The 14,896-nt window shown below is 39.9% G+C and overlaps 1 long non-coding RNA gene across 3 annotated transcripts; it reads left to right on the forward strand.

The window, feature by feature from the left end:
* The first annotated feature begins 965 nt into the window (after positions 1 to 965).
* On the forward strand, positions 966 to 13,744 carry LOC141509862 (uncharacterized). Of its 3 annotated transcripts, none has more exons than XR_012474727.1 (3): positions 966 to 3,046; positions 10,626 to 10,732; positions 12,903 to 13,744. It is a non-coding gene; the product is annotated as an uncharacterized LOC141509862 (long non-coding RNA). The 3 variants fall into 3 exon arrangements; XR_012474729.1 differs by having other exon boundaries at positions 966 to 1,342; XR_012474728.1 differs by having other exon boundaries at positions 966 to 1,067.
* Positions 13,745 to 14,896: the final 1,152 nt, after the last annotated feature.

Here is a 14,896-nt window from a genome sequence, read left to right on the forward strand (position 1 = left end):
GCCCATGGACTGCTCCTCCCCCCGGAGGCTAGGGAGACTGGGACAGTCCACTCGGAAGTGTAGGGGAGGGTGTGTCCCCCCCCGCCCCAAGGCCCATGGACTGCTCCTCCCCCCGGAGGCTAGGGAGACTGGGACAGTCCACTCGGAAGTGTAGGGGAGGGTGTGTCCCCCCCCGCCCCAAGGCCCATGGACTGCTCCTCCCCCCGGAGGCTAGGGAGACTGGGACAGTCCATTCTGAAGTGTAGGGGAGGGTGTGTCCCCCCCCGCCCCAAGGCCCATGGACTGCTCCTCCCCCCGGAGGCTAGGGAGACTGGGACAGTCCATTCTGAAGTGTAGGGGAGGGTGTGTCCCCCCCGCCCCAAGGCCCATGGACTGCTCCTCCCCCCGGAGGCTAGGGAGACTGGGACAGTCCACTCGGAAGTGTAGGGGAGGGTGTGTCCCCCCCCGCCCCAAGGCCCATGGACTGCTCCTCCCCCCGGAGGCTAGGGAGACTGGGACAGTCCACTCGGAAGTGTAGGGGAGGGTGTGTCCCCCCCCGCCCCAAGGCCCATGGACTGCTCCTCCCCCCCGGAGGCTAGGGAGACTGGGACAGTCCATTCTGAAGTGTAGGGGAGGGTGTGTCCCCCCCGCCCCAAGGCCCATGGACTGCTCCTCCCCCCGGAGGCTAGGGAGACTGGGACAGTCCACTCGGAAGTGTAGGGGAGGGTGTGTCCCCCCCCCGCCCCAGGGCCCATGGACTGCTCCTCCCCCCGGAGGCTAGGGAGACTGGGACAGTCCATTCTGAAGTGTAGGGGAGGGTGTGTCCCCCCCCGCCCCAAGGCCCATGGACTGCTCCTCCCCCCGGAGGCTAGGGAGACTGGGACAGTCCATTCTGAAGTGTAGGGGAGGGTGTGTCCCCCCCCCCGCCCCAAGGCCCATGGACAGCCGGGGAGGCAGTCCTGGGGGGGGGGGGGGGGCAGGGACAAGATGGCCCTAAGCAGATGCGAGAGTCGGTGATCGGGCCCAGCGCTCTGCAGGGTGGGCGGGAGGGGCGGCCCGACCCGGCTCCGAGCCGCCCCCCGCTTCCCGTGAGTCCCCGCCAGGCGCCCCTCCCCGGCTCCTCGGGCCGCCCCTGGGGCCCCCATGGGGAGGGCCCCGCCTTGCTGGGGGCCTGGCGGAGCCCCCCAGGCGCGTCGGGCATCCAGCCCCGTCCTGAGCCCTGGGGGCCGCGGAATGGTGACAAAATGCCTCCCCGGAGGTCGGGGGCAGCAGACGCAAGCGCGTCCGCTGGCCCAGTTCCGTCTGGCTCCTTGAGGCCAAGGCCTGGGCGGCAGTGGCCGGCCCTCGGCGCGAACGCCCAAAGGTGACGCATAATGATTTTATGACCAAATTCGAGGAGGCCCTGTATACAGATTGCAAAAACGGAATTATTTTGATCTAAATTAGAAGAAAAGAAAATTGAGGTTGGATATGACGTTTATTCTCTGAGATTCCCCGATAAACCCAGGTAGCCACCTTTGGAGATGACCGCCCAGAGCAAAGGGGGCCTGGCAGATTTCTGCATAAAAGAATAAGGCAGGGGCGGCTAGGTGGTGCAGTGGATAGAGCACCGGCCCTGGAGTCAGGAGCACCTGGGTTCAAATGTGGCCTCGGACACTTAAGGATGACCTAGCTGTGTGGCCTTGGGCAAGCCACTTAATCCCATGGCCTTGCAAAATCCTTAAAAAAGAAAGAATAAGGAAATCAGTAAACCTTCTTGGAGGCCAGTCTATCAGGTTACACAATTGCTCACAAATATCATCTTTATACAATTATCTTGTCTAAAGAAAGATGCATAGTTATGGCTTTCTGGATTAAGTTATAACAAAGTCTCCAATTTTCTGCTCTTCTGCCTTCCTGAGATCGAAATTAAAATATGGAGAGATAATGTTGCATATTTAGAATAGTTAGAAATTAGAATTTTTATCAGGAATTTACTAGATTTAAAAAGTCACTATTTTAGCATTTTTATATAAACTCCTATTCCACCACCACCCTCAAAGAGATCAAAAAGGGCCAAGTGTATAAAAATATTTGTAGAAGTTCATTTTTATAGTAATCAAAACTAGGAAACTGAGGGATTCTTCTCCTTTGAAGAAATGATGGTATATGAATGTAATGGAATATTACTGTCATATCCATCCACCGGACAGTTTCAAAGGCAGCATGGAAGGCACTGATGGCTATTAGGTGGAGAGTAAAGTGAACAGAACTAGTAAAACACAATGATATCATACAAAAAAACAGCATTGAAAGCTAGTACAACCTTGACCAAGACAATGAGAAACCAGGAATCAGAGGACTGAAGGACTTTTCTTTACCAAGAAAACCTCCGCTTTAGTCATGTCTAATGGAGAAGATAACAAGTTGAACAAAGGATAAATAGAAAATAAATGGGGGGAGGCACTGGAATTAAGAGGGATTAGGAAAAGCTTCCTGAAGAACACCTTGCCAAGCATCATCAGCAAAGGACCTTGTTTTGCCAGACTATTTGTCTTTATGCTGAAGCTATTCCTTTTTTTTTTTGTTCTGGTTGTTTTTCAATTGAGAAAGACACACAGATTAAAAATGCATATTTATATGCAATTATGTTTTTTATATATACATTTATATATGTTAAAGGGCATAAATTCCTTCAGGGCAGGAACTATCTTCTCTTTTTCTTTTTGTAACCCCAGTCCCAAAACACATAAGCATGGAATTCCCTCATCATAGGAAGAGATCATTGCAGAAGCCAACATCAAAGTCAGCAGAACTAGGGAGAGACTGAGAAAAGAGAGCTCAAGGGTCTGGACTTTCTTCAGTTCTTTCAGACTCTGAGCATTGCAGTTGCTTCAGGTACCTTTGGTTTTCAGCTTCAAGAGACCTTGAAGAGATGCTGGCCATCTGCATCAAGTCATGTCACTCTCCCCAGCTCTTTACATTAGACACATCAGAGAATTTCCCCTTGGATGAGACCTAGTACTCACCTGGTTGAACTGAGTTATCTCATTCCCAGTGGGAGAGATTATTCACTCTGTACTGTCTGGTATGTATTCTCTCATGTATATACTCCCTCTGGTTTTTGTTTTACTATTGAATTGGATCAATGGGATTTCCTTGTTAATTGCTATGGGTATTCATTGCCCCAACCTCCTGCTTCCCTTCTTGTCAGGAACTAAAAAATATTCCTTGGAGAACTGTGAGGGATAAAGAGGCCCCAGAAGTCTATTCTGCATCCCTTAGAGCCTACCACAACACAGCTATGCTGGGGAAGCAGTCTTTATATATTTGTATCCTCAACACTTAGCACTTAGTAAATTTGTTTTCATTCATTCAAGACTAGGTGCCACAGTAGCAGCTGAAGTGGCTTTAGAATGATACATACTTAGTTTATAGACTTAGTTCCTTGGACAGTTCCTCTCCTTTGTAGGTGGTCTCAAACAAAAGTTTTTAACCTGGGGTCTGAGAATTTGAGTTTTTTCACATTTTTATAACTGCATTTCAACATGATTAATTTCCTTTGTAAGCTTATGTGTTTTATTCATTTAAAAATATTATCCTGGCTTCCCTGGACTGCCATTACATACAGACATGCAGAGATCTTCATAATCTAATCCCTTACACCTTTCCTGCCTTATTATACCTTCTTCCCTTCCATGTAGCCTCTCTGCTGTCCCCCATGATTGGAATGCTCTCCCTCTTCATCTTCAACCGGCTTCTTTTAAGTCCCAACTACAATCCCCCGTTCTTCAGGAGCTTTTCCTAATCCCTCTTAATTCTAGTGCCTCCTCCCTATTTATTTTCTATTTATCCTTTGTTCAACTTGTTTTACACATTTATTTGCTTATTATCTTCTTCCTTAGACATGACCAAGGTTGAGGTTTTCTTAGTAAAGATACCAGAGTGGTTCACCATTGCCTTATCCAGCTCATTTTTCAGATGAGGAAACTGAGGCAAAGGTAAAGTGATTTGTCCAGGGTCACATACTTAGTAAATGTCTGAAGCCAGATTTGAATTTAGGAAATGAGTCTTCCTGACTCCAAGCCCAATACTGTATCCACAGAGCCTTAACAATACCACATATTCATTTGCTTGTTGTCTTCTCCATTAGATAGTAATCTCCTTGAGGGCAGAGATTGGGGTATTTTTCTCCTTTTAGTATTCTCTTCATTTAGCAGAGGGCCTAACATATTTGATAAGCACTTAATATTTTCTGAGTAACTGCTCTGGAGGAAAAAAGTTTTGATCAAGATCCTCAAGGAAAGGGGAGGCTAGGTGGCATAGTGGATAGAGCATCAGCGGCCCTGGAGTCAGGAGGACCTGAGTTCAAATCCAACCTCAGACACTTAATAATTTCCTAGCTGTGTGGTCTTGGGCAAGCCACTTAACCCCATTTGTCTTGCAAAAACCTAAAGAAAAGAAAAGAAAAGAAAAAAAGAATCCCAAGGAAATTAATAAGAAAAATAGGAAGAAAGGGAACCTAGAAATTGTCGGATCTCAAACTACATTACAAAATTGAAATCACAAAAAATAATTGCTGATTAAGAAACCAAGAAGCGTATCAGTAGAACAAATTTGCTATTCAATATGCAGAAGCAAATAAGCCCAATGGTCCAGTGTTTTTCAACCAAAACCACTAGAAAAATTCAAAAGCAAACTGTCAGAAACTTAGTATAGACCAAGATTAAGACACATCATGTCTAAATCATCAAACACAAAATAGAACAAGGAAGAAATGTCAAATCTATGGCTAGAGGAAGACTTCCTGGCCAAGCAAGAGAGATAGAAATAGGATCATAGAAGGTAAAGTGGATCATTCTGAATACCTAAAGCTAAAAGAGTTTTACCATAAATAAAAACCAATGCAGCAAAACTTAGAAGAGAAGTAGGCAAATACGGGAAAATATCTTTGCAGCAAGTTTCTCCAAAAAAAGATTTCTATGTTATATAGGGAATTGATCCAAATTTATTAGAATAAGAGTCATTCCCCAAATGATAAATGATCAAAAGATAGAAACAGGCAGTTTTTAGCAGAGTAATCCAAGCTAACCATAGTCATATAAAAATATTATAAATCATTAACAATTATAGAAATGCAAATTAAAACAATCCTGTAGTACCACACACACACACACACCCATCAGATTGGCTAAGATGACCAAAAAAAGGACAATTACAAATAAGAAAAAATAAGTAGAGCTGTGAACTAGTTGAGTCATTCTGAAAAGCAATTTGGAACTTTTTCCAGAACTCCTAGATCTATGCCCTAGAGATGAAAAAAAAAGAGGAAAACAACCTAAAAATATAGCAGCTTTTTTTGGTAGTATCAAAGAAAGAAGGGGAAGAGGTTTAGAGGAACCTGAGGAATTTTGTATGAACTGATGCAAGGCAAGGCAAGAAGAACCAAGTGTCACAAATTTTATCTGAATTAAATCTAAAAACGACAAAAAGTTTATGTAAGATAAGAATTTATTCGCTAAGATTTACCAAACCTAAAGGTTGTTGGCCCTTATGGAAATGGCCACACTGAGAAAAAGGAGAAGGATGTCTTTATACATTGAAAAAAAAAGGAACTCGTCATCTTCTAGTGGCTAGTGAATCAGTTACACATTTGCTCACAAATATAACATCCTTACATTGTTATCTTGTCATAGAGAAGATGGCTAGCTATCTCCTTCCTGATTTAATATTTAACAAATGCCAGAAACCTATGAGGTTCTTACAAAGTTAACTAGCCAGATTTCCCATTTTCTAATCATCTGTGTTCCTGTGATTATTAGAAAAATTAATGAGATAGAAATTACAACTTTTTTTTTAGGTTTTTGCAAGGTAAATTAGGTAATTATTAAGTGTCTGAGACCGGATTTGAATCCAAGTACTCCTGACTCCAGGGCCAGTGCTTTATCCACTGTGCCACCTAGCCACCCCTAGAAATTACAAACTTAAAACCCTCAGTTACACATTGAGAATTTAGACTTTTGGCCTGTAGTATAGGCTGTAAAAGTTAACCTTGATGTAGGAAAACAAGAATTGTTCTTAAAGACTAACAACGTTGAAAAACTCAGAACTCTGATCATTGAAATGGTCAATTATAATTCCAGAAGACTCATGCTGGAACATAATGACCACCTCTTGATAGAAGCTGTTGAACACCGAATGCAAAATAAGGCATCGATCTATCTCTCTGTCTCTCTATCTCTCTATATTGGGGGGGGGGGGGCGGATAGCCATAGGAGATACTTGTTTTCTAAAACATCAGTATTTATAATGGAATTATTTTGTTTTCTTGCTTTCTCAATGGGGGAAGAGAAATTGGAGGAAGAAAAGACTGATCTTTGGAAACTAATTAAATTTTTAAAAAAGAAACTTCTTAGAGAATGATCTTAATTTTTTTCAGTAAAATATAAGGGAAGATTCTCTGCTAAGATGTAGGGAAGTCTTGAGAAATTTAACAAAGGATGAAAAAGTCTGGGGAAAGGATTGTGGTGAGTAGGATAGTGAATGGATTAGGGAGATGTAAAGGATTACCTTGATGTAGTAAGGGTCCAGTTGAGATCATGTAACCAATTTATAATGAATCTAGGAGTCACAGTTTCATGATTTTCTTTTTCATTCAATAAATGACACAGAAATAGAAAAGGCAACAAGTAGTGGGTAATTTATGTTTGAGACTCAATGAGGAAAGATCTTTGATCAATAAAGGGTTAAAGGATTCAAGAGAAAAGGACAAAGTATAGAGTTGAACTGCCTCAACTAGGGGTTCACCAAGATGAGGAGAAAAGGAAAATATATCTAGCACAAGGGATGATAAGCTGGTAAAGAACTAAGGGATTGTTGAACTGGTACAGACAAAGAACAGGATTTGCACTTTGCGGGGGTCCAGCCTCCACCGGGTTCTTGGAACCTGACAGGAGGGATAGAGTTGGCAAAATGAGTTGAGTTAACAAGTGGGTAAAGGCAGGAGCAGGTTGATTGATTGTCAGCTGCTTGGCTTTATTTTTATAGTTTTATAGAATCATGTATGTTTCAAGCAAGCTGAGATCATTTCCTTGGTTACAAGAGTGTACCATTTTCATCATCACTCATATAGTTCATATGGTTACAAGTTTTAATCATGTGATTGCAAGTTTAAGTAATAATCATATAGTTAATTGATTTCTTATCCCTACTCAGACCATGATGACCTTAACCTGTCCTTTACCTTATTTATCACTACATTATATAATGGTTAATTCATTTGAAGTTATTGATTAAGCAATTCTTTTCATGGAAAGATTTTTTTTTTTATATTTTCTGTGGAAGTAATGTTTTTCCATACACTTCCTTAACATTCTATAGTGAGGGTCTTTATGCTTGTCCACCCATCCGTTAACTCTTTTTTTTCATTAACTCTTCCAATAACCAATTTTTCTTTCTGGCTTAGTTGTTAGAAGCCACAGTTTCTGAGACTTTTTTATTTTTTCCCATGAAACTAAGGCTGCTGCAGTTCACATATCGGTCACCTGTACTAACTATTTTCTCACCATCTTTTTCATATATTCCTGTGTATGGTAAGGGGGGCAAAACTATTAATTTCCCTGGAATTCTATCTGACCCATCTTGTATCTGTTTTCCATATATATATATATATATATATATATATATATGTATATATATATATATATACATATATATATATATATATATATATTCTGGCATCTCCTTGGAATTCCCAGTGCTGGGTTTTCCAGAGATTTCATAATGTCGAAGCCTTTTATATGCCTCAGAGAGAGGCAGTCCTGTTAAATTTGGACAGAGTTTACAATCTGTTTTATTCAAGGAATTTTTTTCTGAAATCCTTCCTTTATAGTTATTCCAGTATTAGGGTGAGTAAATATTGTAATCAATAATAAACCTATAAATATTGGTATGAATGAAATCCCTATATATATTGAAGAAGGAAGTGTTGCTCCATCAGGCAGTGTGACTACCTTGAGTTTTCTTGCTGTGACTGTGTCAAACAGCTTAGAGACCCCGGCTCCCAACAGCACTTATCAAGATAACAATAATGTTTGTTCTTATTTTTGAAGAAGACTACAACATTGGAGAGGTGATGCCATGACAAGCACATGAACTGAATTTGAATGAGGGAGAGCTGTGCTAAGTCACCAGCCTCACTTTCTCCTCTGGAGCCATCTGGTCCATCAACCAGATAGGAATCAGGACGACTGGAGATGGCCCTGCCTGTGAGGCAACCAGAGTTAAGTGACTTTCCCAAGGTTACATAGCTAGTTAGTGGCATATATCTGAGGCTAGATTCAAACTCCCAGCCTTCTGAATCCAAGGCACTTCAGTGCTCCACCACTGCATCACCTAGCAGAATGTCATCAGATAAGAGAATTTCCAAGTTCATCAGCTTGTAAGTGGAGCATATGTAGATTGTGGCAAGATCAGGTGTTTGGATCAGAAGGGTTGGAGGAGGTCATGGAAAAGGAGCTGAGAGGTTAAGATGGTTGGAAAAAAAGAGCAATATAAATATATATATATATTGAAGTTCTCTAGTAAAAGGGCAAGAATTAGTGAGGAGAGAAAGACTATGATCCAGTCACTGACCTTGTTGAAGAAGAAACAAAAGTGGCTTGGAGGTCAACATATAACTAACAGAATCTTAATTGAATAATAAAAATTGTTGGAATGAATCTCAAAGGAGGGGGGCTTACTGAGAGATGGGGTAGAAGGAGATCCTGAAAGTTGCCACAAGTAGTATTCATCCTTCAGTTCTGGAAAGGATAACTAGGGAGGCTGTGTCATCAGAAGGAAACAGACCTGAGAAAATACAAGAAGATAAAAGAAGTGAGGAAGGAAAAGGTTTAAGATAAATGAAAGAAGAGACAGTTCAGAGAGTGGAAGGAGTCAATAGATCTTGAATTGGATGTTTGATGGGGTGGGAATAAGGAAGTAAGAGATTGAGAGTGGAATTTGAATGATGACAGCTGGGGGTTCTTAATCACTAAAGTGGTGAGGGTATGATAATTGTTGAGAAATACATTCATGTGGCTCTCCATTATCTATCGGGGTTTGACCTTGGGTAGAGTCATGCCAGGGAAGAAGGCATGAGTCTGGGAATGGGGTGGGGAAGAGAGGGATCCATAGTTGGGACAAAATAACCAGTGGACTTGTGAGAGAGTGGGATCATGATGCCCAAGAAACTAGAATCTTCTCTTCCTTCCCAGAAAGCATGGAATTGTAGGAGGGTGGGAACAAAATGCAATGGCTGTCCATAAGAAATGAGAGGCCCAGGGGCAGCAAGGTGAGGATGCCACATGAAGAAAAAGTACATTGGGACCTTGTGGTCCTTGAAGTATGAATTGTAGTGGCCACATGTGTTCCCTCCATGTGAACCTCACTACCAGTGGAGTCTATGTATGTTCCTACTCTTCCCATGGATATTGTTTATATTTGAGAGAGCATATCCCAAGCTTATGGGTGGGATTTTTGTACCTATTGTTCTTACCATACCATTGAGAAAGCTTAATAAGTATTTCAAACCTATATTCCTGATTTTAAAAAAAAGTCTGATTTCTTTCTACTGTAGGAAATGAAATGTTATCTTCTCGAATGTTAACTACAAACTCAGAAAAACAAATGATTAAAAAAAGCCAGAAAACTTGTCCTGCCCTTGTCATATTTTAATTTAGTAAGATAACTATGAATCCTCCTTTAGATCAGATAACATCATATAAGGATCAGAAGCAATTGTGCAACCTATAGACTGGCCTCCAAGGAGATTCAATGTTTTTCCTTATCCTTATTCTTTTATAAATACTCCCTTCTCCCTCTGCTCAGGGTGTCATCTTGGATAGATGACTGCCACCTACAGATTTTAGGGTAAATACTTGAGAATAAACTTCATATCTAACCTTTATTTTCTATCCTTTTATTATAACCCTAAAATTTTAAGTTTTACAGATTAGGCCATGCCATGAGAATATGGACAGGAATTTAAGGAGACACCCAACTGAAGGACCCAAATCAGAAAGAAAATTGTAGCCTTGGGAGGAAGGAGAGTTGTAATTTTTCAAATCTATTTCAAACTCATATTTTAGTTAACAGATGCATTTATCTCATGGCTCATTTGACCTGGAAATGTGGCAGACTCCCTTTTAACAATGCTGCATAATGGGATCCCTAAAAAGTTGAGACAAATCTCAAGCCTAGACAAAGTAGTGTGGCCTTGAAAAGAGCTGAGTGTACCAATTTTCAACTCAATGGTTCTTTTCAAACTCCTCTTTTAGTTTTGGTCAAGATATTCTCTGGATAGCCCTCTTGGTTTTCTCACATTCAATAGTGTGTACAACTGTACCCCCCGTTGGTGGGTTTTATTACTTTGGGGATTCATCCCCTGGCACTTGATAGTGTGAGACTTTGTTCAGGTGCCCACCTTGCTTGTATGTTTTGTTGTTTTAGGGGTTCAACCTCTGGCACCCAATATTGTGAGACTTTGTCCGGGTGCCCCCCTCTCCCTTCAGTTTTGTGTGTTTTGTAACTGGCACCTTCTGATGTGAGAATTGGGATGGTGCCTATGTTGAATGTTTATTTGTTGCTTTTCTTAATATTGGTTTTTTTTTGTTATTAACTATTAACAGTTGGCTCATCTTATCAACACTAGTATACTTCTTAGAATGATAGGGTAGAGATGGAGCTTCTTTGCATGGAAGCTGCTTCAGTCACCAGCTCCCCCCCTTCACATAAGGTAAACAATGTCTTTAATATCTTTTTTTCATTTTATTTTCTCTGTCCAGATTGATCAATCCTATTCCCTTAAAAAAATTTTTTTTGAAGTGGCTTGTAACTACTTCTCATTCTCTCCTATGATTTTTTTTCCCTATTTTTTAAGCTGGAAAACGGGGCGGGGGGGGGGGGGATTAGAATGTTTTCTTTCAAAATGTGCAATTTTGGCAGGCCCAGAATATCATCCAGAAAACAACTGCAATTTTGAAGGAGGAAAATCTGTTTTCCTATTCCTACTTCTAATTTAAGCATTTACCTCATGGCTGATTCATTTTTAAACCTTGCTCTGGGAATCCATCTGTGCAGCTTCTCTTATCTGTTCTCACTCCCTCACTTCTATCTCTCTGTAAATCTAAAAGAATATAGAATTATAACATAGTCTAGTTACTGTTCTGGAATGCAAAATGTTTTAGGGTTTTTTAATGGAACTTAAAATAATGGAGAAGTATTTGGGTTTTTTGCTGCAAATTATAAATGAGATTTCTAACCATTAAAAATTGTATTTTAGATCTTGGAAAATGTCTTATTCCTCACCATACAAGAGAGGAAATATGTTGAAAATGTTGTGTTACTATTTTTGTAAATAATTTATCAGAATTTGACTACAATTGGCATAGAATATGAAAGTTTTTGTTATTTGACTTTTATGTTTTTACTTTTAATATGTTTAATATAGAATTATAAATATTTTTATTTATATAAATTCGAGGACTGTAAATCAAAAGATACGTCACGGAATCTTTCTGGTAGTGTGGGAACCAGAATTGAAATAATTTAATATATATTCATATTTGTGTTAAGTTAAAATCCTAACATCACAAAAATAAGCACAGAATTAGGTTGAAGAACTCTTTTTTTTTTAGGTTTTTGCAAGGCAAACTGGGTTAAATGGCTTGCCCAAGGCCACACTGCTAGGTAATTATTAAATGTCTGAGACAGAATTTGAACCCAGGTACTCCTGACTCCAGGGCCGGTGCTTTATCCACTATGCCACCTAGCCGCCCAAGTTGAAGAACTATTAAAGGAGTAATTAAGTCTTTGTTTTCAGAATAAACGATGGAAACTGTAAAATCCTATATTGGTATTAATTATTTGAAAAAATACAACTTAGAATGCTAAATTTGAACCTAAGGCTCTAATTTATAATATTTGGGAAAAATAAGATCCATGAGTAACATTTCTAACCCCAGTCTAAATGAAATGAAAGTTCTAAAATATGAATTACTCCTTTTATTCATTTGGGTTTTGGATTAAATTGTTTTAAAAACTCATTTAAAATTAATAAGTGATAGCAGATTATCATCTAATTTAGGATGTCATCATTTTAACTTTCAGGGTCTAGCTATATCGCTAGAGCATTTTTTTGCTTTTTTTTTTTACAAGGTGATGGGGTTGTCCAAGGTCACACAGCTAGGTAATAAGTGTCTGAGGCTGTATTTGAACTCAGGTACTCCTGACTTCAGATCCAGTGCTCTAATGACTGTACCACCTAGCTGCCCCTTAGATCTTTTTTTTTTTAGTTTTTTGGGTTTTTTTGCAAGGCAATGGGGTTAAGTGGCTTGCCTAAGGCCACTTGATCATTAAGTGTCTGAGGTTACAGGATTTGAACTCAGGTACTCCTGACTCCAGGGCCGGTGTTCTATCCACTGTGCTACCTAGATGCCCCTGAAAACAGTTTTTTTTAAAAAAAAATCAATTTTCAGCTAAGAGTTTTTGATTCTTTTTAAACTTTGGCAAAAGGTTAGAACTTTTATTTGTAATTCACTTACTGGACACACAGTGTCCTAAAATGATTATCAAATGTATATATTAGGAACTCATGGAAGTTTTTACTGAATTCACCTTGAAGTAGAAACTTTATTCTTATGGAAGTTATTGTTTTAGTGGAAAAGCATCCTCCAAATGGGAGAAATAATAATGCCAAGTATAAAACTGAGTTTTTAAAACTGGTGTGATTCTCAAATTTTCTGTTTATAACCAAGTACTCTGTGTGACAGTTGACAACTCAAACTGTAATTTCTATGGTCTAAAGAGGTTCAAAATTTCATTTTTTAATAATGGAAATATAAGTTTTGACTTGATAAAATTTGTGTTGAGATATTTCTTTTTTCTTTTTTTTTTGGTTTTACAAGGCAGTGGCGTCAAGTGACTTGCCCAAGATCACAGCTAGGCAATTACCGATTTGAACTCAGGTCCTCCTGACTCCAGGGCTAGTTCTCCATCTACTGCGCCACCAGCTGCCTGGAGATATTTCTTTTACCAGAAAGGAAGATATCTATGGGTAACCTGAATGTACTTGAAATGGTCCACGATGGTACTTGGAGCTATAGAATTATGCCAGCTGTACCTGGAAGAAATAAACGAACCTGAATTTTACACTGCTGTTTATCTTCTCCCTCTTAAGCTTCTTATTTGTATAGGTTATTTAACTGCCTCCATTTTATCTCTGTAACCTTATGCCCTCTCATAGACCTTATGTTTCCTGCCCATCTTCTAGCAATTCTAGCATCTCCAAGAGATGCTATTTCTCCCCACAAATATGCCCCTCATTTTTTCTACACTTCTTTAGTTAAGCTACAATTGATATCAAGTAACTTTATGAAAATTGGGGAAATGAGAAAGTTTAATAGAAATCAAATTTCTTTCTGTTTTATAAAATAGCATATTATCTCCTCATAGGTTAATTACAAATTCAGAAGGAGAAATGATTAGAAAAGTCTGAAAAATTGTTCTGCCCTTATTATACTTTAATCCAGGAAGATATAGCAACAAATCTTCATTTACACCAGATAGCATTGTATGAGAATGATAGTCTTTGATGAGCAAATTGTGCAACCTAATAGACTGGCCTCCAGGGAGATTTAATGTTTTTCCTTATTCTTACTCATTTATAAATACTCCCTTCTCCCTCTGTAGGGTAGTCATCTTGGATAGATGGCTGCCACCTCTACGTTTCTTGATAAACCCCAGAGAATAAACTTTATGTCTAACTTATATTCCTGTCATTTTATTTTAACCCTAAAATTTTAAGATTTAAGCCATCTTAGCAAATGCCTTTACTTTGAATGAATTGTATCTACTGACTAGCAAAGATAAACCCGCCAGTGGGAAGTCATGAGCTTTAGCCTGAGTTGACATCCCTGTTGACACCCATTCTACAGAAAGTAAATTGGGAAACTATTCCAGAGGGGGACGCTATATATAATGTCACCATTTCAAACTCATAGCCTGAAAATGACTTTTTGCTTACCAAATGTCCCTAGGGATTTAGAGTTTCCTAGTATTTAAACCCCAGATCTTCTGTTCTCTATGTAGAGTCCAAATGTCTCCAGGGATCTAGAATTCCCCAATTTTTAAAACCTGTATCCTATCTTCTCTCATATTGAAGAATAAGGTACAGAGAGACAACCTGAGCCCAGGGGGGGCAAAATCATTGGTATTTCTGTTACCCTTTCAACCATATTCCTCATCCATGCATATGCAGTTAGAGCTACTCAAAATCTAACTTGGACTTTGCCCCTCAAAACCTTTCAGAAATCAAATATTAATTGCTGTTACAAGGAATTCTCCTTGATTTATCACCTTCTGTGCCTTCCTCCCAATTTCTCTCTGAATTGTTATTGAGGAAATTTGGAACATAGGCCTGGTCATTGAAAAGGCTCAGGAACAAGGCAACATACTCCCTAGTCTAGGGGGCTGAACTAACCTGGAAATTCACCATTCTAGCTCAACAGCCCAATAAGTCTATCTCAGGTCTATCTCAGGTTCACTCTCCTTCTTCTTTGTGGCCACCCAAATTATCTTCAGGTTGTTGTTGCCATCATTAGACCTAGACATCTTCTAGATGGCACAGTGGATAGGACATTGGTCTTAGAGTTAGGAAGACCAGAGTTTGAACCTGGTTTCAGACATGTACTAGTTGTGTAACTCTGGGCAAGTCACTTAACCCTAACTGCCTCATATCTAGAGCCACATCCAGTCATTCTGATCCACATTTGGCCACTAGACCCAGATGGCTCTGGAGGAAAAAGTGAGGCTGGGGATTTAGCAAGGCCCCCCTCACTCAAATCTAATTTATGTGCTTGTCATGGCATCACTCCCCTGATGTCATGTTTTTTTTTCGAGA

The sequence above is a fragment of the Macrotis lagotis genome, chromosome 1 (genome assembly GCF_037893015.1).
Source record: "Macrotis lagotis isolate mMagLag1 chromosome 1, bilby.v1.9.chrom.fasta, whole genome shotgun sequence".
In the NCBI taxonomy this organism is placed as follows: domain Eukaryota; kingdom Metazoa; phylum Chordata; class Mammalia; order Peramelemorphia; family Peramelidae; genus Macrotis; species Macrotis lagotis.